The following is a 6,000-nucleotide window of genomic DNA, read 5'->3' as shown; positions in this document are numbered from 1 at the left end:
GAACTGCGGGCAGCTTGATAAATGGCTTGAAAAGCTGTCTAATTTCACTGAAGTCTCTGTGAGGAACGCTGCCCTCTGCTGAAAAACGGTTTACAATTTCATACGCCGCAAACACCATATGCCTTGGTCTATCACCACAGAGAGCACTGCAGCCCCTATGCCAATAGCACGGCGTGGGGACGCCGTTTGTTTACCTTTTCCTTAGCTGAGGAAGTTCACCACTGCTACCAAAACTCAGCCGGTAAGAGCAGAGCAGAGCTGCTGCTGCTGCAGCAGATATGGCTGTACCGCGGGTGGCAAAGAGGGAGCCAAGATCCAGATGGTATCACCCCAGATCTGTGCTGGGGAGTCCACTCCTACTGAGTCCAGAGATTTAAAAATCATGAGTCAAGCCTGCCAAAAATTATGAAATGGGCTTAAAAATCATGAGGTATAATTTTTTTTTAAAAATAGTAAATTTTATCTTCCAGTAGCTGAGCCCTTAGGGTGCACTTGGATTTCAGGATTTTTTCCACAACCACAAGGACTGAAAACTTCTTTCATTGTTAAATGAAAGCTGAGCTTCTCGCCTGTTCAGATGCTCCCAAGAGTAGGGCTTTTGCACAACACACCAAGAATTGTGAGCGTTGGCAATGCTGGGAGATACTTCATTAATATTATCACTGCCCTAGGAGGGATAAGCTACAATAGACACATTGAAATGCAGCAGGCTGCTCGATAGAGCAAATGAGCTCTGACATTCAAAGTTGTCTGGCCGTAGGATGCCAAGTTTGCAGCACAGACCAGCTAGCTGCTACCCAGGAGCCACGTAGCTTTTCTTTCTGGGTTCTTTTTTCACTCGCTCCTTCATTCCTCCAAGTCCTTCTCTAAGCGGCTAGGGCCAAATTCATTGTGGGTGCAAAAATTTTAGACATCAGCAAAGTTACACCAGGAAATAACTTATTCCAATGCATCCATGGGCCATGGTGCCATCTACTGATTCTGCAGGGTATTAATGGAGTTAAACAAGCCACTCCAACGCCTGAAGGTATGGAATGAAAAGGGGGAAAATAACCTCTAAGAGCACGCTACTTTCCCATTAATTACAGAGATTCCTCATTCACCTCCTTTCCATCCAGGGGACGGCCTAGACTACCTGCCTCTTTCTTCTATTGCTCCAGTGCAGCAAGCGTAGATGCCGGCGCTAGGGTCTCGTTGTGACTAAATCCAGGGCAAAAGGTACCTGGCTTTGTGGTGGGGAATAACCGGAGACCCAAAGCGGGTTTGTGAGTAGACTTGACAGGGCTTCAGTTGCCCTCCATTCCTGTCCCATTGACCTCCACATGCAGCAACACCCAGCAGCGATGAAACGGCTGTTCACATCCCATCAGGCTGAGCAATGGGCAGTCAAAGGTAGAGTGAAGCAAAGGTAGAGTTGACAGCTCATAGCCCTGGGCCGAGCTCTGCTCCCATGGAGCAGAAGGAGCATTCTCAAGCGACATAGGTAGTGCGGGGGGCAGCTCCAGTCAGGCCAATGGGGCTGCATGTGGGGGGAGCAAATTCCACACCTGCCGAAGCTTGCAGTTTGGGGGGGTGGGCAATGGCCGTCTGCCCCCCTAAATTCTGCCCGTGCCAAGCGCAGGTCAACAGTTCCCAGTGATAAGACCAAAAACATCTGCACAGCGACGGGCACTTTATCCCTTCTGCCTCGTGTTGCCCAAATGAGCGCACCCCCACTCCAGCCCTGGGGCGTTCATATTAAGCTGCGTTCACAGGGGTGTGTGTTGCCACTGGATAGCACAGTCTGCATTGACGGCAACGAGCTAGCCGATATAACATCATTAGCATAGAGGCCTGAACGTTGGGGTTTCGAAAGAGTTTTGCTGTTTGAGGAGCGAGAGAGCCCAGCTTTTGCTTGGGGACGGTGTGGCATGCAGTGGGACACAGCATAACGGGAATGGGAGACAGGAAACCCAAAAGATGGACTCTCATCATTCTCCTGCTAATGAGACTTTATCAGTGCCACATCGTTAGCGTCGAAGGAGACTTTACTGCACACGGAAAAGTAAACCAGCAGCAGGGGATCAATATTCCTAGCACTGTGCAGCTGAGCTGATGAGAAAAGCAAGGCCGTAAGCTGCTCACAGCAAAGTGGTGTGACGCTCCGTGTTCGTGCACTTGCCAGAGCCAAAGCTGGGGGGCTCTGGACCTCTCTATATCTCAGCTGTTGTTTCAGCTTGGCGCGGTAGTTGGGTGCATGGATTCTCAATGCCCTTTGGATGAAGATGTGGTCTAGGGCCTGTGGCCGGAAGGGAGGCAAGTGGCCCCTCATTGATCATTCTTCTGAGAGCCAAAGCTAGGCCAGAGACAAGCCCAACATGAAGCTGAAATAGCAAGAGTCTGGGGCCCAAACTCAGTGTGATCAATGGACCAGTAACCAACGGGGGATCGCAACACCGAGCCTCAGGCTGTATTTACGGTGTGGTCCCCACAGATCCAAACACAGTGGCCTTGTGTCATGGGGACGTTCCTCGAGGTCAAGTCTTTTAACTCAGAGGCCTGCATGAAAATATGCAAGACCAAAAGAAGGGGACTCAGGCTAGACAAAAGGGATCTGCTTTCGCTTGGAGAACGGACTCAGGAGCGCAACTTGAGCCTCCCTTTTGACAGCACGAAGCACTTCCTGTGACCCCCACATTGGTTCATACACGGACGGCTGTGACCCAGCGTGGATGGGGGCTCAGCCCTCCGAGTCACCGTTTCTATTATGCTCAGCTCCACCACAGTATAAAATAACACACTGTTCAGCGGCTCCCAGTTCTCTTTCCAGCAGATGCAGTGTTTGCATAGGGATGCTGGAGTGATGCTGGTGTCTTGAATTGGTTCTCTCCCTACCCATAGGCCTATCCTTACATACTTTGCTTAATCAGGGCCTAAGTATAAATATGAGAAGTCTGGCTGAAGTCATGTGAGTAACTGCCTCGTTATTTGCAATCTCCGTGCACCTGTGAAAGTTCATTTACACTCCAGCAGAGCTACCACATCATGCAAAGTTTCAGCTTCCTGCACAGGTGTACAGTACACATCCCTCCCCAGGGGTAACAGTCCTGCCAGTAACAGACTGCTGAAAATTTGGGGGGAAACTGGAAAATGTTCCATCCATATTTTGAAGGTGATTTTTTTTTTATTCAAAGGTCAGGAATGGAACAATGCCTTGTACTGGGCATCATCCTTTATACAGGGAAAGCAGCCTCAGGCAGGAAAAAAGATCAGCTGCTTAAACGGGAAGGGGGGGAAGGGAGGGGGCAAGAGGTAGACTCTGGTGCAGCTTTTCATGGCACAAGAGTGACCTCCAGTGGCGTGTATAATCCATGAGCACCCTCACTAGAGCAGCAGTGGGCTGGCTTCAGATAAGGTAACTACAACCAGCCTTGTCTGTACCCTTCTAGTCTGCAGAAGAATCTAGTGTCAGCAGCTTGATGAGTGTAACAGTGCTGTAGATACATTACCCTAGCTCAATTCTGCAAAGACCGAAGGGGGCTTGGAGCAAGAGGTTGGGGGGAATACACTGAAGGACTGTGGCCTAGAGAGTAACAGTGGAAAGAGGAAATCTGTCTAGGGGAGAAGTTGCTGGGAGAAGGAAGGAGACGAAGTAACAAGAAGCCATCTCTCTGTGGAATGACAGGAGAGAAAGGAGAGACTTTGAAACTATGTGGTCAAAAACTGTTTCATCTTGAGGGTTTGGTTCTTTTTCAAGATGAGTAGGGATGAAGTCAACCTCGAGCCTGTCTCTCAAGTGGAGGAGAGAGGACAGACAAGCTGAGAAAGCACAGATGTAGATTGAGAAAGAGCGATGAATAAGAATGCAGTGTTTGCAGTTGGGCGGAGGTTCTCCTCTCTTTGAATAAAGATTAAACATTTAGATTGAGGACTCTTCCCAGGATCTTCTGGGCAGCTCTCCTCTCAACACCCCCACTATTCTCTCTTTCCATTGACTCCTACCATCCCTGCAATCAAACTCTGCATAACCTCCCTGCCGGGCAGGAGGTGGATCCCCTCCCATGGAGCAGCACTATCTCCACTGGAAAGCTACTAACCCTCTATCCCCATCTGGCAGCAGCAATCTGGAGCCGTATGCTGTCTGGCTCTTACCCCAGTGAGCAGATCCCTGCATCCTGCAGTTCTCTTCATACCAATACCAAGTCTCTATCAACAGGGAATCACTGAAGCTAGTGGCAAAGCTCCCACTGAAGCTGGGGCAATCAGGAGCTAATCCTAGACCTGTACCATCATTTTCACCTTTCAGCAGGCGACTTTGGGGTGTATCCCCCACTTGAGGCAGGAGCAGAACTTTCGTGAATGCACCTTAATGCAGTGCAGAGAGGACAGGCCAGGGAAAGGAATTAGAATTCATCTAAGAGAGGCAAGAACCCCGAGGGTGGAGCTGTTACAGGTGATTCACGTTGACCCAGGTTCAGATCTGTTTACACTGGGGCAAGTTAGTCCAGATTTAGAAATCAGAATTTGGCCCACTGCATCTAGTTAAACATGTTAAAAGGATGGGGGCAAAGACCGCAGTGTTCTTAACTTCTTGAAGAGAGAAGAGCTCCAAGGGGAATTTATAGAAATGAGCATAATGGAGCCTATTGGTTATGATTTGATGTGGGTGAGCTGCAAAAGGGATAGCATTTGTCTCATGAAATGCACAGCTTCCAAGCGGCTCAGAAGAAAGGAGGGAGATGTGAGTGTCTGGGGTGCTGTCTAAGCATGGAGTAAAGGCAGACAGAGTTGAATTGGCTTTCACCAAGCGTAGTTAGCATAGGCCAAGGCCCTCATTTTCTGTTGACTGGAAGAATGTTTTACAAGTGCCCCTTCTGGTTTCGAGAGATCTGAAATCTGTCTGCAATTAAGTTAATTTGGAGTTGAACATGGACAAAGATAATGAGTTGGAAATAACAACGGGAAAGGAGGAAGGGGGTTGCTAAGAAACAGGACCATTTATTGCATCCAGAAAAATCAAAGAAATCATTTTTACGAGCTGAATGGCTGAGTGACAGGGCACACATTAGAGCTGGCATGGAAATAAGAGTGCTAGAGAGAGAGACTGCAGAGTAATGAAGGAGGTAAGAAAAGGACAGGACTTCTGGAAAACTGCAGAAAACAAAACAAAAAGAAGGGGGAAGAAAGACTGTTTTTGATAGGTGGGGGCGAGTAGGGTCTAAGGGTCAGTGCACTGGCCTTGGAGCTGGGAGACTTGGGTTCTATTACCAGCGCTGGCACTTAACTGATGTGAGTTAGGGAAACTGAGGCACGGAGTCTGTCCAGTCAGTCACATAAGGATAGTTATGATTGCCTTCCTTTGTGAAGTGCTTTGAGATCTACAGATGAGAGTGAAGCATTATCATCACTTTCCAAATAAAGGCAAAAATCAACTCTCTGACCCACAAAACTATCCTCACCTCCACTTTCTTCCCATTGGGAGTTTCACATGGAGATCTGAGAGGGCAGCATTCCTTTACTCTGGGAATTAACATGCAAAATGTCACCCCTGAGCTAAGGGGAAAAAAAGAGAATTGAAAAGAGATCAGAGTGCTTAACAATCACAAGCCTTAAGTAAATACATGAGCTATTATCACTGAGCTGGTTTGAATTGACAGAGCTTTCCTGCAAATATTGGGGTGACACATTCCCCACCGGTGCATGTTTTAATAAGGAGCTTGGTGTTTTCTTATTCTCTCTTTCAGCTAAAATGGAAAAGGTTGCCCAGGTAATTGAAATCGGGACTAGAATACAAATACAGTGTGAGAACCCTACACTTGGTAAATATAGTTGCAGGGTGAAGAAGGAATCCCAGTGGAATTCTGTATGGGATGGAAAGAATGGGAGATCCTGAAATATTTCCTCCCCACTGATCAGATTAGGGAAAGAACGCAAGATGATGGGAGACCAAAAATGGACACAACAATAATATTGGTGTCTCCAGTCATCACTGAAAGAAAAGGCAGATAAGAGATTATTTCA

This window comes from Mauremys reevesii, linkage group 8 (assembly GCF_016161935.1).
Source record: "Mauremys reevesii isolate NIE-2019 linkage group 8, ASM1616193v1, whole genome shotgun sequence".
NCBI classification, from domain to species: Eukaryota; Metazoa; Chordata; order Testudines; family Geoemydidae; genus Mauremys; species Mauremys reevesii.
Note: the sequence above shows the minus strand (reverse complement) of the source record.